Source organism: Leucoraja erinacea, chromosome 10 (assembly GCF_028641065.1).
Source record: "Leucoraja erinacea ecotype New England chromosome 10, Leri_hhj_1, whole genome shotgun sequence".
Taxonomy (NCBI): domain Eukaryota; kingdom Metazoa; phylum Chordata; class Chondrichthyes; order Rajiformes; family Rajidae; genus Leucoraja; species Leucoraja erinaceus.
Genome location: NC_073386.1, coordinates 25,582,670 through 25,605,975, shown reverse-complemented (window position 1 = coordinate 25,605,975; position 23,306 = coordinate 25,582,670).

Genomic DNA, 23,306 nt, shown 5'->3' with positions numbered 1-23,306 from the left:
AACCAGCGCCTTGTACAGCCTTAGCATTACATCCCTGTTTTTGTATTCTAATATGTAGAATGTATGCTTTGCCATATTGAGGCTAGGGCCAGCTTTCGCACACCAATCCTTTGACCATGACCACACTGACCAACACCAGGCCATCATCTCCTAGACTACGATTTCATCACCTCTGGCGATCTCCCCTTGGCAAGCTCAATAACTTTCAATTTCTAGGCTCAAATTGACTCATCTTTATCATGGATATCCAGTCCCTTTAAATCTCCATCCCCCACCAGAAAGGTCACAAGGCCCACAAATTCTTCTTTGAACAGAGACTGAATCAATGTCCCTCTTTTTGTCTGGTAGAACGTGTCCTCGCCTTCAACCAAGTCTCTTTTGACTCTTCTCACTTTCGTGAGGTTAAACGTGCAGCCATAGGCTTAGTTACACCAAACAGTCCTTGTTCCAAAGGTATACTGGCACCATCGCACAACTCTCTGTCCTCTACATCAACAACTGCTTCAGGGATGCCTCCTGCACCCATGCTGAACTTGTTGATTTCATTTACTTCCTTCTTGCCCACAATTTCACGTATTATCTCGGACATCTCTCTCCTCTTTCTTGATCTTTCTCTATCAAGAGGACAGACTATCGACTGATGTCTACTACGTACCAAGTCCCACAGTTATCTAGACTGCACTTACTCCCACCCTGCTTCCTGCAAAGGCGCTACCCCTATTTTCAATTTCTCTATCACTTTTACCTTGCTCCCAAGATGAGGGTTTCCATTCGAGGACATCCAAGATATCTTCTTTCTTTAGAAAACATAGAAACATAGAAAATAGATGCAGGAGTAGGCCATTCGGCCCTTCGAGCCTGCACCGCCATTCAATATGATCATGGCTGATCATCCAACTCAGTATCCCGTACCTGGTGTGGTGTGTGTCCGTCCGTCTCCTCCCCCCTTCCTGTCATAGATGGATCCCTCACCCGCAACTTCCGCTTCCCATTGTTCTGCTCTCACTCCTCCTTCCCTCAGATGGAACAAGGATAGAAGTCCTCACCTTTCACCCCATCAGCCGCTGAATCCAGCACATCATTCTCCGAAGATAGACACAAACTGCTGGAGTAACTTAGCGGGACAGGCAGCATCTCTGGAGAAGGAATGGGTGACATTTCGAGAGTTTCTTCCTACATATCTTTCTCCGATATTTCCGTCAACTCCAACATGATCCCACCACCAGTCACATCTTCCCATCCCCACCCCTTTGCACCTTCTGCAGAAACCACTCCCTCTGCAACTCCTTGGTTCATTCATCCCTCCCCACCCAAACCATCCCTTCCCTGGGCACATTCCTCTGCAACCGCAGGAGATGTAACACCTATCCCTATACCACCTCCCTCACCTTCACCCAGCGACCCCAGTAGCCTAACCTCGAGGTGAGACAGGGGTTTACGTGCACCTCCTCCAACCTCAGCTATTGCATCCAGTGTTCTCAACGTGTTCTTCTGTACATCGGCGAGACCGAGCGTAGACTCAGTGACCAAGGCCAAGACTGCCAAGGCCTACTGGATCTCTTGGTTGCTAACCATTTTATTTCCTCTTCCCATTCCCATACTGATCTTTCTCTCCATTGACAGAGTGAGAGCACACACAAACTGGAGGAACAGCACCTCATAGTCCGCTCGAGTAGCTTACAACCCAAATGTATGAACATTAAATTTCCCAATTTTAGGCAACTCCCAACCCCTGTCCCCCACCTGCACTCTCACTGATTTCTCCCCTCCCACCTACATTCCTTCCTCTAGCTTCACAATTTGCACATCTTCAATCCTTAGACTCTAAAGATACAGTGTGGAAACATGTCCTTCAGCGCACCGAGTCTGCGTTGACTAGCAACCACCTCGTACACTAGCACCATCCTACATGCTACAAACAATTTACAATTTTGCCGAAGCCAATTAACCTACAAACCTGTACATCTTTGGAGCATCCAGAGAAAACACACATGATCACAGGGAGAATGTACAAACTCCATACAGACAGCATCTGTAGTCAGGATCAAAGATTCTATAGCGGAGCAAGATAGTCCACTCCTGTTAAATCCAATGGGCTGACGTGTAGTACGCAACGGAGCGGAATGTCGGCCATTTCAGTAAACTCGCCCCGACTTTGGTTATCCCTCTAGCAGTGTAATCAGCGTTGCGGGGGAACATTTTGTGTGTGCGATATAGGGTTAGATTCATAATTCATAATTCTGTTATTTTTTGTCAATGATTAATATGTTAATAAATTATAATTCTGTTAATTTTCATAGGCATCTTTTTACTTTTTATTGAGAGGCAGAAAGAAAATGCTCTTGAGGAGAATATTTTTACAAGGATGTTTCCGTAATCGGATTCCGTCTCCGCACTAGTATCTTTCCTCCACTATAGGATCTTTGGTGCGGAGACGGAAGCCGGTTACGGAAATGGTGCTGAAGATTACCCATGACCCTACTACGGCTTTTTTCGTCGAGTGGACTATCGTGCTCCGCTATAGGATATTTGGTCAGGATCGAACCTTGGTCTCTGGCACTGTAAAGGGCCTGTCCAACTTTCACGACATAATTCACGATCTCTGCCAGGTTTGCCCTTGACTCATACTCGCAGCATGGTCGTCACAAGGTCGTAGGTAGGTCGTAGCAGGCCGTGATGCTAGTCGTAGGTACTTGTGGCATCAAGTAGGTCGGGGCGTTTTCCTAGCCTGATGAAAAATGTCCATGAGTAAAAAAGGTTGTGAATTAGGTCGTGAAAGTGGGGCAGGCCCTTAAGGCAGCAACTCTACCACTGCGCCACACCTACTTTCCTTTTGTCTCACACCTTTCTTTTCATCTCTGGCCTTTGTCCAACCATTTGCCTGTCAAAAACATCTCACCTGTATCACCTACTACTTGCCAGGCTTTGTCCTGACCCAGCTTTCTTCCCCCCCTCCCCCACCACAATCAGTCTGAAAAAATATCCTGACCCAAAACATCAGCTATTCATGTTCTCCAGAGGTGCTGCCTGATATGCTGAGTTACTCCAGCTTTAATCAACTTGTTTTTCTGTGTGAAACCAGTTAAACTGGATATGCATTACACAGATACACATCAGCAAAGCTTTATAATGATATCTCAACCCTGCACACTAGAGGTCATTCAGAGTGGAAGTCAGGAGCACAATGGATCACTCTCCAATTCTTTGGGTAATACTAGCTGAAGTATATTTTTTCTGATTGGAAACCTGTGACTTAAGGGCCTGTCCCACTTACGCAAATTTGGCGTAGTTACCGGTCGGAATTATGCTCAATGAAGCATTCACATATTATTTCTGCTTCAAATAAAGTCACAAACTAAACATATTCACCAATCAAGACATGATATGTACCACAATGACATGCAGCAAAATTATAATATAATATCTCAACTCTTTACACATTGCAATTAATGCAATTTCTATTAGAAACATAGAAAATAGGTGCAGGAGTAGGCCATTCGGCCCTTCGAGCCTGCACCGCCATTCAATATGATCATGGCTGATCATCCAACTCGGTATCCTGTAACTGCCTTCTCTTCATACCCCCTGATACCTTTAGCCACAAGGGCTACATCTAACTCCCTCTTAAATATAGCCAATGAACTGACCTTCTGTGGCAGAGAATTCCAAAGATTTACCACTCTCTGTGTGAATTTTTTTTTTCTCATCTCGGTCCTAAAAGATTTCCCCATTATCCTTAAACTGTGACCCCCTTGTTCTGGGCTTGTACATGCTAGAATTTAGAAGATTGAGGGGGGGATCTTATAGAAACTTACAAAATTCTTAAGGGGTTCGACAGGCTAGATGCAGGAAGATTATTCCCGATGTTGGGGAAGTCCAGAACTAGGGGTCACAGTTTAAGGATAAGAGGGAAGTCTTTTAGGACCGAGATGAGAAAATCATTTTTTACACAGTATGTATCTGTGGAATTCTCTGCCACAGAAGGTAATTGAGGCCAGTTCATTGGCTATATTTAAGAGGGAGCTAGATGTGGCCCTTGTGGCTAAAGGGATAAGGGGGTATGGAGAGAAGGCAGGGATGGGATACTGAGTTGGATGATCAGACATGATCATATTGAATGGCGGTGCAGGCTCGAAGGGCCGAATGGCCTACTCCTGCACCTATTTTCTATGTTTCTATGTTTCTATCCAGTCTTTCTTCATATGAAAGTCCTGACATCCCAGGAATCAGTCTGGTGAACCTTCTCTGTACTCCCTCTATGGCAAGAATGTCTTTCCTCAGATTAGGAGACCAAAACTGTACGCAATACTCCAGGTGTGGTCTCACCAAGACCCTGTACAACTGCAGTAGAACCTCCCTGCTCCTATACTCAAATCCTTTTGCTATGAATGCTAACATACCATTCGCTTTCTTCACTGCCTGCTGCACCTGCATGCCTACTTTCAATGACTGGTGTACCATGACACCCAGGTAGCGTTGCATCTCCCCCTTTCCTAATCGGCCACCATTCAGATAATACTCTACTTTCCTGTTTTTGCCACCAAAGTGGATAACCTCACATTTATCCACATTATACTGCATCTGCCATGGATTTGCCAACTCACCCAGCCTATCCAAGTCCAAATGTGCTGCTATCCCATCTTTAATAACTGACTCCAGCAGTTTCCCCACTACCGATGTTAGATATTAGTTCTTTCCACTTCCAAACAAAAATGTGGTTGGATTATTCAGCGTATGACCAACCTGTGTCAATAAATCCTGGAGCATGGTAACATATATGCTTAACCATGCACACGACAGGTTGATGCAAGCATGTTTTCTGTGAAGGACCGAAATTGCCATGACATGGCCGAAGCATGGGTCGTTATTGCTATTGGCACAGAAACGCTCTCGCTTCCCACATAATTTATCCATAACAAAATATACAGGTTGCAAGGAAATTTCTTTTTTTTTTTTTTTGTTTTTGTTTATTTTATTAGAAGTTAATACAGCACAAAACAGTACAGTGGCACCTAATTTTAGGTGCCAACTATGTAATACCGTAATCCATTCTATGTACAACCTCTAGTTTTATGTTATAAGAAGGAAGTAAGCAGAACAAGAAAAAGAAAGGAATAGAAAGGGGAAAAAGTGGAAAAATAGATGGTAGAGAGTAGAAAAACGTGAAGTGTGTATATAAAAAATAAAAAAAGGAAGAGAGAAAGTGGAAAGTAGAAATAGAAGAGAAGGCCCCTTAGAAGAGAATTTTTCAAATCTGTATTCGGAGATGTAGCTCTATCCGCGTCATGTACTGAAATCAGCAATCCTTACTTAGAAAGGAAATTTCTAAAGGCATTTTATGATAATAGCTGTTAAAACCGACTATACCCATCTGACAGGTTAAACATTACACTAAATGACAAGAGATGGCCAAAGGACATAACTGCAGCAAATGTTCTTTTGGTAATATGTTTAAAGGTGTCAAAATGCCACCTTACCGGACATTCAGATTAGATGTATGTTTTGTGAACAGCAATGAAGATACCCAGTTTAGACGCACCAGATTAAAAAAAAAATATTGATAAAAGCTGTTTCCATCATTCCCACTTCAGAATTAACATTAAAATTTCAACTGAAATATCTCCTGACCAAATTTGTGATGTATATGACCAACTGAAGGAGTAAAACCTGTATAAATCCAACGTATAGTTGTGAATGTTGCTCATTAAATAACTACAGCACTGATACTCCATATTAAGAGGATTGATTTGCCGTTAAAATGAATTCTGTAACAACATGTCAATGGTAGCAGTGACAATCGAACACTGCGGTTTTAATGTTTCACGTGTCCACAATTTAATGTCCATCTTTATGGACTAAAACAAATAATAACGTTGGGAATTAGAACACATTTGATGTCATTCCGTTATCAAATATAGTCAATGTTCGCTCTGAAGACATTTCCAGCACACCAGGGTCGGATGGGGGGGGGGGGGGGGGGGGGTGAATCAGTGCAGGGTGGATAGATGCCGCGGGGTTGGGGGTTGAGAAGGCAATCGGTGCTGAATGAATAGATTGAGACAGGTGAATTAGTACATGTTGGTTGGAGTAGTATGTAAAATTGTGAGGGGAGAGCACGGGGGATGTCAGTGGTGTTGAATGGGGGGGATCAGTAAGGGATGGATGGGGGGGGGGTCAGTACAGGATGAATGGAGGTAGACAAAATTGCTGGAGAACTCAGCGGGTGAGGCAGCATCTATGGAGCGAAGGATATAGGCAACGTTTCGGGTTGAGAACGTTCTTCAGACTGTTCCCCCCATTCTTCTTGAATGGGAGGATCAGTACAGGATAGATGGGGGGGGGGGGGGGGGGAGACAGCGCAGGATGAATGGGTGAATCAGTACAGGATGAATAGGGGGTCGGGTCAGTACAGTGTGGATCGGAGGGTCTATGCAGGATGAATGGGTGATCACTACAGGATGAATGAGGGGGTCACTACAGGATGAATGGGTGGATCAGTACAGGATGAATGGGAGGCTTAGTGCAGAAGGGGTGGGTGAGTACAGGATGAATGTGGGTAGACAAAAGTGCTGGAGAAACTCAGCGGGTAAGGCAGCATCTATGGAGCGAAGGAAATAGGCAACATTTCAGGTCAAGACCCTTCTTCGGACTGTACCCCCTATTCTTCTTGAATGGGGGGAATCAGTACAGGATGGATGGGGGGGGGGGATCAGAGCAGGATGAATAGGGAGATCAGTACAGAATAAATGGGGGGGGTCAGTAGAGTGTGGATCGGAGGGCCTGTGCAGGATGAATGGGGGATCACTACAGGATGAATGAGAGGATCAGTACAGGATGAATGAGCAGATCTGTAAAAGATGAATGGGGGATCAGTAAAAGATGAATGGGGGCTTCAGTACAGGATGAATGGGTGCATCAGTACAGAGTGAATGAGGGGATCGTACAGGATGAATGAGGGGATTTGTACAGAATGAATGAGGGGATCAGTACAGGATGAATGAGGGGATCAGTATAGGATGAATGAGGGGATCAGTAAAGGTTCAAAGGTTATTTTATTGGTCACATACACCTAGGTGTAGTGAAATGCTTCTTGCCATGCAGCACATAAAGAAAGAATACAGACATAACAGTAATAAGAGATTTAAACATAAAGAACATCCCCCACAATGGTTCCCATTATGAGGGAAGGCACAATGTCCAGTCCCCATCCCCAGTTCACCCATAGTCGGGCCTATTGAGGCCTCCACAGTTGCCTCAACGGAGGCCCTTTGTTCCAGGCCGTTCTCGCCGGGTGATGGTGCTCCGGCGTCGGGAGAATCCTCACAGCGGCTTGGGACACCTGGAACGGCTGCTTTCGTACTGGAGGCCGCGACTTCCGAAGCCAACAAGGCCGCGCCGGATGGAGCTCCACAACTGGTGATCTCGCTGAGAGATCCCAGGCTCCCGATGTTAAAGTCGGCGCCGCCACCCGCAGCCGGCCACTCCACAGACCCGCAGCTCCGCGATGTTTTTATCGGCGGTCTCAGCTTACTGGAGTTCCAGCGCGGCGACCCGGGTAGGGCATCGCCCGCTCCACTCCGCGATAGCGCTCCAGCGCTGTGCCGCTGCCGAAGCCGAGGTTCTGGGCGATCCCCGACAGGAAACGCCGCTTCAGGCCCGCTGGTAGGCCACGAGGATGGGACGACCAGGACCAGGACCAGTACAGGATGAATGAGGGGATCAGTACAGGATGAATGAGGGGATCAGTACAGGATGAATGGGCGCATCAGTATAGAATTAATGAGGGGATCAGTACAGGATGAATGAGGTGATCAGTACAGGATGAATGAGGGGATCAGTACAGGATGAATGGGCGCATCAGTATAGGATGAATGAGGGGATCAGTACAGGATGAATGAGGGGATCAGTACAGGATAAATGGACGCATCAGTATAGGATGAATGAGGGGATCAGTACAGGATGAATGAGGGGATTTGTATAGGATGAATGAGGGGACCAGTGCAGAATGAATGAGGGGATTAGTGCAGGATGAATGGAGGAGAAGTGCAGGATGAATGGGTAGGGGGTGAGTACAGGATGAATTGGGGGACCAGTGTAGGATGGATGCGGAGTGGCAGGAGAATCAAAGTGAGGTGGGTAGAGTGATCAGTGCAGGATGAATAGAATGTTACCAGCCCCTCCTGGCCCCATTTTGTCTTTCTGATTTCCTTTTTTAGTTTACTCCTTAGTTCCCGAAACTCCTCCAGGGATGCACTTGATGCCAGCTGCCTATACCTGTCCCAGGCATCCTTCTTGTTTTTGACTAACGTCTCCCGTCAGCCAAGCTTCCTTACATTTGCCTGCTTTGCCCTTCACTCTAACGGGGATGTACTCTTCAGTGCACTTTTAAAAACATCCCACTTGGCCGATGTTCCTTTCCCCTCTAATAACCTGCTCCAGTCAATTTGAGTGAGACCTTCTTCATACCCTCTTTTGTCTTACAAACATAAATAAAATGAACACAATAAATAAATATACAACAATTCATAATTACAATAAATTGTCAATTAAATTTATAAACAAAACATTACTCTGGAATCTTAAGTATGTAGTGCAACCTTAGTAGTACCAAATCTATAATAACTTGGTGCTGAAGTAGGGTTGTTCAAGAGCCTAACGGTTGATGTGAAAAAGTTGTTCTTGAGCCAGGAGGTAACTCTTCTCAGGGTCATATAGATTTTTCCTGATGGTAACAGCAAAATGATGATATTGGTTCCCTTCTTAAGGAAGCACTTCCTATAGATCCCTTCAATGTGGAGAAGTCACTAACTGTTTAGACCCTGACAATCCACCACTTTCTGCAGTTTCCTTCGTCCTTGAGCATTCAAGTTACTGAACTAGGCCACAATGCAACTATTCAGTATTCTCAGTGTAGATGTCTGATAGAGTATTTGGTGACATGCCTAATCTCTTCAAACTTTAGAGATTTGTAGAGGCATTGGTGAGCTTTGTATCAATGTGCTGACCTAGAACAGATCATTAGGGTTCTGCAAGGCCAGTAACTTGAAGCTCTTGATTATCTTCACTGCCATCCCTTCAATGAAGATGGGTTCATGAACTCTTGACTTTTCCATCCTGAAGTCAACAATCAGCTTCTTGGCTTGCTAATGTTGGGAGCAAGATTGTTGTACCTGCACCACTGAACCAAATTATTGTCCTCCCTCCTGTACTCTGACTCATCCAACTTATTCATCCAACACATTATTCATCCAACACATTGGTATCATCAGCAAATTTAAAGATGGCTTTGGAGCTATGCCTGGCTACAGTCATGGGTATAGAGAGAAGAGAAAAGGGATATGAGCACACAGCATTACGGTGCCTCTACACTGATGATGTTACAAATACATATTGACCGAGGTCTTCCAATGAGGATGTGTAGGATCCAGTTGCAGAACGACGAGCAGAGACCAAATTTCCAGTTTGACATGTTTAGAGGGAGTGGTGGCGTTAACATTCAGCTGTCATCAATGAACAGCAGTGTGACATTATGTGTTTTTGTTGTCCAAATGGTCCAGTGCAGAGTAAAGAGCCAGCAAGATTGTATCTGCTGTGAATTATTGAGGCAGTAGGCCAAATGCAGTAGGTTTGGATTCTTCCTAAGGCAGGAGTTGAAACACCAACGTCTCAAAGCACTTCATCACAACAGAAGTGAGTGACACCAGTCGGTAGTGGTTGCGACGAAGTTTAAAAGATTTAAAATTTACTAAAATGGATTTAGCTGAAACTAAGACAGGCTGTTACCTTTCCCTTATTAATTGCAAAGCCAGCAGAAAGCTCTTACCCTTGCTTCTGTTAAACTAACAAGGCTAACAAAGATGTTAGCTTACATGGATCTTGGACAAGCAGCAACAAAAGGAAGCAGGGAGAAGAGCTGATTGGCTGAAGCTCATGGGAAAGGTGAGTAAGTCACCGGGGAAAAACAGTTTAAAACTGAGGAATTTGGTTTGTAATTTGGTAAATTAGGCAATTTATCAGTTAAAATAAGCAAGGCTGCTCTCTATGTGAGTCTTTGGCTCGAGAGTCTTCGGTGAGGAGGCTGAGGAGAGGAGGCTACGCAAAAAGCTGGAGAGGACGGGACACGATGAACATATCTCGGGTAAAATGAGGCAGTGTGATGCTTGCAGGATGTGGGAGACCAGGGACATGGATGGAGCCTCTGGCTGCTACAACTGTGGCAAGTGCGTCCAGCTTCAGCTCCTGAAGGACCGTGTTGGGGCACTCGAGAAACAGCTGTATGACCTCAGGGCCATCCGGGAAAACGAGAGTTTCCTGGACATGACCTACAGTGAGGTTGTCACACCGAGGATACGGGAAGGATGAAGGTATATGACTGAGAGAAAGGGTGGTAATTGTGGAGTGCAGGAGAGCCAGGTGGCTGTGCCTAATGAAAACAGGTACGCCCATTTGGGAACTGTAGGGAGGGAGATGATGTTTCCAGTCCGAGCGGCGGACAGGTCGGTGGCTCCAATCCTCGAGATGGGACTCGATCGGCGAGACCAACGTCGGGCAGAGCCATAGAGGTGGGTAATTCCATTGTCCAAGGAGCAGACAGGAGATTCTGTGGCAGCAGACGAGACACGAGGATGGTCTGTTGCCTCCCTGTTGCCAGGGTTCAGGATGTCACGAGCTCAATTCTGAACATCCTTGACAGAGAGAACGTGAACAGCCGGAAGTAGTTGTGCACGTAGGCACAAACAACATTGGGAAGAAGATGAAGGAGGTTCTCCAACATGAGCAGAGAGTTTGGAAGAAGACTGAGAGGCAGGACTTCTAGGGTGGTTATCCCTGGATTGCTTCCAGGACCTCGCGCTAGCGAGAACAGGGAGATAGGGGATCGGAATGTGTGGCTGAGGGGCTGGTGCAGGAAGCAAGGATTTAGATTTATAGACCACTGGGATCTCTTCTGGGATAGGGGTGACCAATACAAAAGGGACGGTTTACACCTTAACGGGAGGGGGACCGACATTCTGACAGGCAGGTTTGCTAGGGCTACACGTGTGGGGGGGAGGGATTCACAAATTGGGAGTATAAAGATGGAGTTGAAGGGGAAGTGAGTACAGGAAAAGTTACAAAAGATTCTCGAATTAATGGGAAGGAAAGTTCTAGTAGGGATAAGAGAGTAAGGTCAGGGTCAATTGCGAGCGGTGCGAGGGGAGACGTGAATACGGAGGTCAAAGTGTTGTATATGAATGCGCGAAGTATAAGAAATAAAGTGGACGAGCTTGAGGCTCAGTTAGAAATTGGCGTATGATGTTGTGGGAATTACAGAGACATGGCTGCAAGAGGGTCAGGACTTATCTACAGGCCCCCAAACAGTAGCATGGACATAGGGTGCAAGTTGAATCAGGAGTTAAAATTGGCATGTAGCAAAGGTAATGCTGTGGTTGTTATGGGAGATTTCAATATGCAGGTAGACTGGGAAAATTAGGTTGGTACTGGACCCCAAGAAAGGGAGTAGAGTGCCTTTGTGATGGATTCTTAGAACAGCTTGTATTGAGGCCTACCAGGGAAAAGGCAATTCTGGATTTAGTGTTACGTAATGAACCAGATTTGATAAAAGAACTTGAGGTTAATGAGCCATTAGGAGGTAGTGACCATAATATGGTCAGGTTTAATCTACAATTGGGGAGTGAGAAGGGTAGATCGGAGGTGTCAGTGTTACAGTTGAATAAAGGGGACTATGTGGCCATGAGGGAGGAGCTGCCCAAAGTTGACTGGAAAGATACACTTGTTAAACTGAGTTATTTTGTCAGTCCAATTCAAGAAAACTTGATTCAAACCATTGCTGCTAAAATCAATTATTTATTCTGACAGCGCTGGATAATTCTTTAAACCTTCCAACACAGAGCTAGAAACTCTAGGGCAGGTCGAAAGAACTACAGCTTTGGTACATACAAATGTAACACATTATATAGGTATTAGACAATTATGATACAGAAGGAGTGGCAAACTATTAACCAATCATTATGATTTACCATACATTTAGCTTATTTGCATTAACCAATCAATTAAATCCTTTCCAGTGATTGACAACAGGTATAGTCACATGATTTTCCCCTTTCTGGCCCCTTTACAACCCTTTTCCCTCTGTGGTTTTCTTTAACCCCTTTGCTCAAAATCATTTTATTTCAATGAAGTAAAACCACAGGAATATAAAACTAATTCTCAGAGCTCACCTCTCAGAATATAAAATACACACCATACAGCAATCACACAATAAATACACACAAAACATTTATTTTCACTTTTGGAAAAGAAAGTTATTTCTAAAACTTCAGAGTTAAACAAAGTTTAATACTTACAATCCTAATTAAAACACAATACACTTCACAAATAATTTCCCTACTTCATAGTTAAAATACAGTTACATGGATTAAATATGAGTTTTGCCCCATTCTTACAAAGTGGTAAGGACTTAAGTTATTTCTACAATCCCCAACCACACAAAGGCCACTAATTGCCACATTTGATTGCTTCTTCCCAAGCTCGGGTCTAGTTTAATTACAACCTCCCCCTTCTATCTCTGGACAAAAGGAATGTAAGGTCTCCTCACTAATAGCATTCCACACAGCAAATGAAAGATTATCAAAACAGAGTTACTTTCTCAGTTTTCTATAAACATAAGAAACCACCCTTGTACAAAGGTCACACAACCATCACCTATGACTTATCTCTTATCTCAACATAAATACATTTAAATAGCACAAGCCAGATCACAGACTATTATCTAGCCTTGGCGCCCACGACCCAATATAGACAACCATGAATCCCCTTTATTGCACAACCGAGCTCAGAGATGTGCCATAAAAAAGTACACATGATGCTCATGTCCTGAGAAGAAACCCATCAATAACCTATACTCTAAACACCAAACTAAACCAAATGCAACTTCTGACAGCGTTATAGCCGCTTCAAAGCAAACAAAGCTATGCCTAATTCACATCAACATCTCCATGCTATGATAAGCCATCTGTTCTCCTATGTGTGTGTTCTTTATTTCTTTGTGGGCTATGTATTTCTAAAAACCTCAGCTCCAAGTCCTTCTCTTGTAACTTAACATAACTTCCTCACACAGAAGTCATCATTTGAGCAATTCTATTGTATATTTCCTCACACTAGCAGGGATGACTGTGGAACAACAATGACAGGTATTTCTCAGAATAATACAGAAAGTGCAGGATCAGTTCATTCCTAGGAGGAAGAAAGATTCCAAGGGGATTAAGGGGCGACCGTGGCTGACAAGGGATGTCAGGAACAGTATAAAAATAAAAGAGAAGAAGTACAATGTAGCAAAGATGAGTGGGAAGCAAGAGGATTGGGTAAAGAGCCACAGAAGATAACTAAAAAGACAATACGGGGAGAAAAGGTGAGGTACGAAGGTAAGCTAGCCAAGAATATAAAGGAGGATAATAAAAGCTTCTTTAGGCATGTGAAGAAGAAAGAATTGATTAAGACCAAAGTTGGACCCTTGAAGACCGAAAAAGGTAAATTTATTATGGGGAACAAGGAAATGGCAGATGAGTTGAACAGGTACCTTGGATCCGTCTTCACTAAGGAGGACACAAACAATCTTCCTGATATAGTAGTGGCCAGAGGATTTGGGGTGACAGAGGAACTGAAGAAAATCCACATTAGGCAGGAAATAGCGTTGGGTAGACTGATGGGACTGAAGGCTGATAAATCCGGAGGACCTGATGGTCTGCATTCCAGGGTACTTAAGGAAGTGGCTCTAGAAATCATGGATGCATTGGTGATAACTTTCCAATGTTCCATAGACTCAGGATCAGTTCCTGTGGATTGGAGGGTAGCTAATGTTATCCCACTTTTTAAGAAAGGCGGGAGAGAGAAAACAGGGAATTATAGACCAGTTAGCCTGACATCAGTGGTGGGGAAGATGCTGGAGTCAATTATAAAAGATGAAATAGCCGCACATTTGGATAGCAGTAACAGGATCGGTCCGAGTCAGCATGGAATTACGAAGGGAATATCATGCTTGACTAATCTTCTGGAATTTTTTTGAGAATGTAACTAGGAAAATGGACAAGGGAGAGTCAGTGGATGTAGTGTACCTGGACTTTCAGAAAGCATTTGATAAGGTCCCACATAGGAGATTAGTGGGCAAAATTAGGGCACATGGTAATGTGGAGCAGGGCCTTGCATCGCCCGGCGCGGCTTTATTTGCCGCGGGACACTTACCATCGCCCACCGGGGGCTTTGACTCTGACATCGGGAGGAGAATGAGGAGTGCAGGGGAGAGATAAGACTTTGTCTTCCATCACAGTGAGGAGGAGATTCACTGTGATGGATGTTTGTGTAAATTGTGTTGTGTCTTGGTTCTTTTTCTTGTGTGTATGACTGCAGAAACCAGATTTCGTTTGAACCTCAATGAGGTTCAAATGATAACAAATAAATTGTACTGTATTGTATTGGGGGGTAGAGTGCTGACATGGATAGATAATTGGTTGGCAGACAGGAAACAAAGAGTAGGGATTAACGGGTCCCTTTCAGAATGGCAGGCAGTGACTAGTGGGGCTAGTGTAGCGCAAGGCTCGGTGCTGGGTCCGCAGCTATTTACAATATACATCAATGGTTTGGATGAAGGGATTCGGAGTAACATTAGCAAATTTGCAGATGACACAAAGCTGGATGGCAATGTGAACTGTGAGGAAGATGCTATGAGAATGCAGGGTGACTTGGACAGGTTGGGGAAGTGGGCAGATGCTTGGCAGATGAAGTTTAATGTGGATAAATGTGAGGTTAACCACTTTGGTAGCAAAAACAGGAAGGCAGATTACTATCTCAATGGCGTCAAGTTGGAAAAAGGGGAAGTACAACGGGATCTGGGAGTCCTTGTTCATCAGACTATGAAAGTAAGCATGCAGGTACAGCAAGCAGTGAAGAAAGCGAATGACATGTTGGCCTTTATAACAAGAGGAGTTGAGTATAGGAGCACCTTGGTACACATCTGCACTTCGTAAGCTGAAACAGACTGGTCGCCGACTTGAACGACTCACAAATAAATCATCTCTCACAGTCCACCATGAAGCTTACAAACTCCACCTCACTGCCTACAAAGATGCCTTCATTGCTGCAAAATCTGCCTACCTCTCCTCCATATTCACCGACCCCTGCCTTAACCACAGAACCCTCTTCTCCACAGTGGGCAACCTCCTCAAGCCTCGAGTCAACACTCTCCCTACCTCTACTCCGGGTCTCTGCGACTCATTCCTCCACTTTTTCGCTGACAAAATCAGCACCATCTATCAATCTTTATCCCCTGTACCCGACTCCCCAGCATCTACTCCACCACCTACTTTCAACATCTCCACTGACCTCCTTACCCCTCCTCCACACTGCTTCCTCTCCCAGTTTGACCTGGTCACCCCTACTGAAATCTCCAAACTCATTAGCTCTTCCAACCCCACTACCTGCTCCCTCGACCCTCTCCCCACTCCCCTGCTGAAGTCCTGCCTCCCCGTTCTCTGCCCCTACCTCATTAATCTCTTCAACTCCTCATTGTCCCAAGGAATTGTCCCCTCTGCTTTCAAAACTGCTGCTGTCACACCAATCTTAAAGAAGGGTTTCGGCCCGAAATGTCGCCTATTTCCTTCGCTACATAGATGCTGCTGCACCCGCTGAGTTTCTCCAGCAATTTTGTGTACCTTTAAAGAAACCTGGTCTTGATCCCTCCTCTCTCATTAACTACCTCCCAATCTCAAACCTCCCCTTTCTTTCAAAAACCCTGGAGCAAATCGTCGCGTCACAACTTCATTCCCACCTCCTCGCGTATAACCTATTCGAACCCCTCCAATCTGGATTTTGCCCCCTCCATAGCACAGAAACTGCTCTCCTCAAAGTCCTCAACGACCTCCTCACCTCTGCTGACACTGGTTCCCTCAACATCCTCATCCTCCTCGACCTGAGTGCGGCATTCGATACCGTGAACCATAACATCCTGCTTACCAGACTTAAAGACCTTGGCATTGAAGGTTCTGCACTCAGCTGGCTCCATTCCTACCTTTCCAACCGATCCCACTTCATCTCTTTCCATATCCACACCTCTGCTACAGCCACTGTCACTCAAGGCGTTCCCCAAGGCTCTGTTCTCGGTCCCCTCCTCTTCATCATCTACATCCTCCCCCTTGGTCATATACTCCGTCACTTCAAACTGGACTTCCATTGCTATGCTGATGACACCCAGATCTATCTCAGCACCAAGTCCCCCCACCACCCCCCTCTCTCCCATATCAACTCCTGCCTGTCAGACATCAAATCTTGGATGCAACTCAACTTCCTTAAATTAAACAGTAACAAAACAGAATTTCTCCTCATTGGCTCCAAATCAACACTTACCAAAATTAACAACCCACCCTCACTATTAACGGCACCACTGTCTCCCCATCTCCTCAGGCCCGCAACCTTGGCATGATCTTTGACTCAACCCTCTCCCTTGAGCCTCGCATCCGCCATATTGTCAAAACATCATTTTTTCACCTCCGCAACATTGCCAAAATCAGACCCTCTCTTACACCCCCCGCTGCTGAAAGACTCATACATGCCTTCATCTCCTCCCGACTGGACTACTGTAACTCTCTTCTCTTTGGCATTAATTCCAGCAACATCAACCGACTCCAACTGGTCCAGAATGCAGCCGCCCGACTCATTAGGCAAGGCAAGGCAAGGCAAGGCAAGTTTATTTGTATAGCACCTTTCAACAACAAGGTAATTCAAAGTGCTTTACATAAAACATTAAAAGCATTGGAAAGAAACACATATAAAATGACATTTAGATGTAAAACAATTATTAGATTATTCAGATAAAATAATTACAAAATTAAAAGCAATCAAATAAAATATTTAAAATAGAATAAAACCAGGAATAGAAAGTTACAGTGCAGTATAGGTAATTAATAAATTGTATTATTTACTGAAAGGCAGCGGCAAACAGAAAAGTCTTCAGTCTAGATTTAAAAGAGCTGAGAGTTGCAGCAGAACTGCAGTTTTCTGGGAGTGTGTTCCAGATATGTGGTGCATAAAAACTAAATGCTGCCTCTCCATGTTTAGTTCTGACTCTGGGGACACAGAGCAGACCTGTCCCAGACGATCTGAGAGGTCTGGGTGGTTCGTAGCTAAGCAGAAGATCAGAAATTTATTTTGGCCCTAAACCATTCAGTGCTTTGTAAACCAACAGTAGTACAGGTGCACAACCTTTTATCCGGAGTTCCGGAAACCGAAAAACTCCGAAAACCGGCCATTTTTTCCAGGATGTCGTCTGCACACCAAAGCTCGCATTTGGCGCCAAACTTGACCCGAAACGACCCACGGTCAACCCAGGTCTGTACTACTGTAGCGGCTGCCTCCTCCCCCGGAGACCGGGGAGACACTTAAACATCTGTAAATCATTGCTTAAATGTTATTCAGTTAGTTTGGAGGGCTTTTATGTGAACGGGGGGGGGGTGAAGAGATAAACTTTAATTCTTAGTCCCCTACCTGGTCGGAGAGGCGGGGAGCGGTCAATGCCTTACCGGGTCGCCGTGCAGTAAGCTCCGGAGCGCTGGGGCTGCGGGCGTCCGGCCGCGGGCGGCGCCGGTTGTAGCTCCGACCCCGGCAACTCTACCCCTGGCTGCGAGGTGCTCCAAATCCACCGCCGCCCGCGGCCGGACGCCCGCAGCCCCAGCTCCGCGAATGTTGGGAGTCGGCGGCGTCGCAGCGCTGGGATACCAGCGGGGAGCAGGCAATGCCTTACCAGGTCGCCGTGCGGTAAGCTCCGGAGCGCTGTGGCCGCCGACTCCCAACATTCGCGGAGCTGGGGCTGCAGGCGTCCGGCCGCGGGCGGCGCTGGATTTGGAGCGCCACGCAGCCAGGGGTAGAGTTGCCAGGATTGGAGCTCCAACCGGCGCCGCCCGCGGTCAGACAGAGCCCCCAGCTCCGCCATGTTGGGAGTCGCCGAGCAGGTAGGGGGCTAAGAATCAAAGTTTCCCCCTTTACCCCCCCCCCACACCCCCCCCCCACCCCCACCCCTACACCCCCCCACCCCCCCACCACCACAACACCCCCCCACCCCCACCACCACCACATAAAATCCCTCCAAACTAACTGACTAACATTTATGCAATGATTTACAATGATTCCCCGGTCTCCGGGGAGGAGGCAGCCGCTCCAGACTTTTCAAGCCGCCCGCGCTACCTTCCTAATCTACGCTAAAAATCTTCCATTCGGAAATCCGAAAATGTCCGAAATCCGACAAGTGTCTGGTCCCAAGGCTTTCGGATAAAAGGTTGTGCACCTCTATTTTGAAATCAATTCTTTGACAGACAGGAAGCCAGTGTAAAGACCTCAGAACTGGAGTAATGTGATCTACTTTTTTGGTCTTAGTGAGGACTCGAGCAGCAGCGTTCTGAATTAACTGCAGCTGTCTGATCGACTTTTTAGGGAGACCTGTAAAGACACTGTTACAGTAGTCGAGCCTGCTGAAGATAAATGCATGGACAAGTTTTTCCAAATCCTGCTGAGACATAAGTCCTTTAATCCTTGATATATTCTTTAGGTGATAGTAGGCTGACTTTGTGACTGTTTTTATGTGGCTGTTGAAGTTCAGGTCTGAGTCCATGACTACTCCTAAGTTTCTGGCTTGGTTTGTTGTTTTTAGCATTACCATTTGAAGCTGGGTGCTAACTTTTAATCGTTCTTCCTTGGCTCCAAAAACAATTATTTCAGTTTTTTCTTTGTTTAATTGGAGAAAATTCTGGTTCATCCAATCGTTGATTTGCTCAATGCATCTACTCAGTGCTTGTATTGGACTATAGTCTCCTGGTGATATTGTTATGTAGATTTGTGTGTCGTCTGCGTAACTATGGTAACATATTTTGATGTTTTTCATGATCTGAGCCAGTGGAAGCATGTAGATGTTAAACAGAAGAGGCCCCAGAATGGAGCCCTGGGGAACTCCACATGTAATTTTTGCACGCTCAGATGTGTAATTACCTATAGACACAAATTACCCACACCAAATCCTGGCACCACATCACCCCAGTCCTCAAAGAACTTCACCGGCTTCCCATTTCCCACCGGATCATCTACAAAATCCTGGTCCTCACCTACAAAACCCTCAACCACTTGGCCCCCCCTTATCTCACTGACCTCCTCTCCCCCTACCAACCCTCACGGTCCCTCAGATCCATTTCAGCCGGTCTCCTCTCCAGTCTGAAATCCAACCTCTGCACTTTTGGAGACAGCCTTCTCCAGGGCAGCTCCCAGGCTCTGGAACTCCGTCCCACAATTGATCCGAACTTCTGAGTCCCTCACCATCTTCCAATCCCGCCTCAAGACCCATCTCTTCACCTCTGCATACCCTTAGTCCCATGTCCCCCCTCCCCTTTGCATCTCTGTCTTACTGCTCTATTTTGTTTTGTTCTTGACTCACCATGTAAAGCGACTTTGAGTCCTTGAAAAGCGCTATACACATAAAATGTATTATTATTAAAGAGGTCCTTCTGCAGCTGTACAGAGCCCTAGTGAGACCACACCTGGAGTATTGTGTGCAGCTTTGGTCCCCTAATTTGAGGAAGGACATTTGTGCTAATGAGGAAGTGCAGTGTAGGTTTACAAGGTTAATTCCCGGGATGACGGGACTGTCATATCCTGAGCGAATGGAGTGGCTGGGCTTGTACACTCTGGAGTTTAGAAGGATGAGATAGGAGCTTATTGAAACAAATAAGATTGTTAAGGGTTTGGACACAGTAGAGGCAGGAAACATGTTCCCAATGTTGGGGAAGTCCAGAACCAGGGGCCATAGTTTAAGAATGCGGAGTAAGCCATTTAGAAAGGAGACGAGAAAACACTTTTTTCTCACAGAGAGTGGTGAGTCTGTGGAATTCTCTGCCTCATAGGGCGGTGGGGGCCGGTTCTCTGGATATTTTCAAGAGAGAGCTAGATAGGGCTCTTAATGATAGCGGTGTCAGGGGATTTGGGGAGAAGGCAGGAACAGGGTACTGTTTGGGGATGATCAGCCATGATCACATTGAATGGCGGTGCTGGCTCGAAGGGCCGAATGGCCTACACCTGCTCCTATTGTCTATTGATGATGTGCCTTTTTCCAATAACAAGCGATATAACAAGCACAACTTCATGAATGTCTCTTCTATAATATAAACATTTAGAGCAAGGGTGGGGAACCTGAGTCCTTAAGGCCGCATGCGGTCTTCTTGGCCATTGTGCGGCCTTTTGAATAAATCCAAATTTTGTAGAACAAATCTTTTTCTTTTTATTTAAGAAGGAACTGCAGATGCTAGAAAATTGAAGGTAGACAAAAATGCAGGAGAAACTCAGCGGGTGAGGCAGCATCTATGGAGCGAAGGAAATAGACGATGTTTCGTGTCGAGTGCCTTCTTCAGGTCTGAAGAAGGGTCTCGACCCAAAACGTCGCCTATTTCGTTCGCTCCATTGATGCTGCCTCATCCGCTGAGTTTCTCCAGCATTTTTGTCTCCCTTTTATTTTTATTAATATGTTTTTGTTCGTCTTTTATTATTTTTAATTTAATCTTAAAATGAACATATTTAAAATACCAAAGAGTAAAAGAAGATTCAAAGAAATAATCCTCCCTGACTGACAGCCACAATTAAAACTTTAGTAAGTCATGAGGGCTATTTTAACAAAATAATGTACATTTTGAAGTATATCTAATTGAAGTTTCTTGGATGCGGCCTTATTGGATTACAGCTAACTTAATGTGGCATTCCAACATGAAAATGTTCCCCACCCCTGATTTAGAGGATGTTCAGACAATCTGCTCCTACCCTTGCTCTGTAAAATTATAATGTCCGTCATTAGTAAAAAAAAAAAAATGCTTGTTTTGCAGAAAAATAGCCTTCTCATATAACCATATATGGCTAACCTTTCCTCTCTCAGAAGAATCTGTCAATCTTAAGAAGCTGTCAGTCTTAAGAAGCAAGAGGCTGTACTATGCTCTGTAAATAAGGTATTGCTGAATCGCTGATTATTGGAGTATAAATATATATACTTAAATCACTGCCCCTTTATGTGGGGATACTCTGTATAGTCTGTATCTACATACTGTAAGAGCCTTTACCACACCCGCATGGCAAAATAAAGATTACTGCTTGATTACTGATTTTATTTGTGTTTTTGCCTGTTTAGTGAAAGTGAACCACAACAGTTGAGGTACGTCACCTCTCCCTTGTTCAATCCTCAATGTAGCAGACAAAGAATTAGGGAATGGGATCATGGTAGGTTGGTTCCATGTAGACTGAAAAGGCAGGCAGAACAAGAGCTTATGTAAATGCCCATCACTATAGCTTTGCTTTGAAGAGTGAGAGCAATTAGAGTTGTTATGGGCATGAACAAGTTTGTCAGGTTGATGAAGCCGAATTTTAGTTAAAAATATAAGAAGATATTAAATTGGTTTCTGGGCTAGCTTACAGCTTATATTCAGTGTCAAATTAGGCTTTCCTCAGGTTGCGGGGTGTGTGAGATAACACTGTCTCCCAAGTGAAGGAGCTAGAGAGATAGCTGGTCAAATCTTTGAAGTGAGAGGCCATAAACCAATGTTTATGGGGAGGAGGCAATAAAGGAAGAGAGGAATAGACAGTCACATCTTTGTAAACAAATAACCTATGTTTATGAGGGACCAAATGACAGAGGAAGCAGCGAAGAGAGCTGGGGTGGTCTATTTGGAGATAAACAAATGGACAATGTTTTTAGTATATCTTGTACCATGTAAAAAAAAGGTTTGATGTGATGCATTCTGTGGAAACCTTTTCCAGTACTTCTGACCATGACTAATGTCTGTGGAATGTGATAAGGGGACAAAAAACCTATTTAAAGCAATGTAATTCTGTTGTTCAGGGAAGGTGACTGAGGACAGTCAAGTGTCTGTGTTGGCACTTGACTGGAGTTCTCCCTCCCTTCCATCGGCCGATGTTAAGTAAAGTTTTGGACTGGTCTACCAAACAGTTTGTGTGGTGTCTGTTTATTAAGAAGCGAACCTGGTTTAGTAGTTAAAATAAGTAGCTTTTTCAAGGTGGAAGAGAGTGTTAGTTGAGGTAAATTAGTTTGGTCTATCGATTCTATCAAGACCACTCAGAATTTATAAATTTCAGTAAAATTGCCTCTCACTCTTCTAAACTCCAGTGAAGGGAAGCCAAACCTGCCCAACTGTTTCTCACAAGAAAAACCTTTCCTGTTGCAGGATCACTAATGCCCTATAAAACTGAAGTTACATTTGTATTCAATTTCACACATTCCTTTCCAATTCTCAATATAAAACTATTTGTGAGATGTGTAGGAAGGAACACCAAAGATAGACACATATTGCTGGAGTAACTTCGGGTTGAGGCCTTTCTTCAGACTGAGAGTCAGGGAAGAGGAAGACACAGAGATAAGGAAGGGTAAGGTGTGAAAACAAGACATCAAGGGAGATGCTTTTCAAGGAAAATGGTGATGATGCAAACTATCAGTTTAATTCATTTCTACCTCATTTTCCCATTATTAATTCCCCTGACTAACTTTTCTAAATAAAACTGAAAAACTTTTGTTTTCTCAACTCGTTTCTTCAAATACATTTGAGATTAAATGATTCTTCTCTTCCATTAGTTCCTGCTCTTCCCCTTCAACGAGGAATGGTGGAAAACATGTGGAACATTTAATATAATCATTAACGTGATGAGATTAATAATTATTTAGGTACAAACTGTTTATTTACATATTTATACAAAAGGGATTGGATATTTTTCCTTTTGATGGATACTCAATCATGATGTAAAATATATTCTGATGAAATGTCATTGCCCTAGGACTAGGACTCTGCTTTTCTCTGCAGGTACTGCCTGAGTATTTGCTGGGTTTTTTCGGAACTATTACTTCCTTTTATAGGATGTATAAAGTTTTTACTCAAAGCAATGATGATGTTGCAGTTTAAAAGATCGGTAGATGCCCGATGCAAAGGTAACCTTAAAAGTGCATTTAGTGCAAAATATAGAAACGTTGCTAATAACAACCTCATTTGCTGCTGTACGATTTTCAATGTATCTGTACCTCACTGTATGACAATAAACAATGCACAAGAAACATTGCCTACTTCACGCCCATGATGAAAAAGGGGATGACTTTCGAACAAGCACTCCATTGGACAGTAATCAGCATATAATGGTAGAAAAGATGTAAACGGAATTAATAAGAGGCTTAAAATAAAATGGAGACAATACAATTTCTTCGATACCCGACCGCAGCATTCCACAACCTTTAA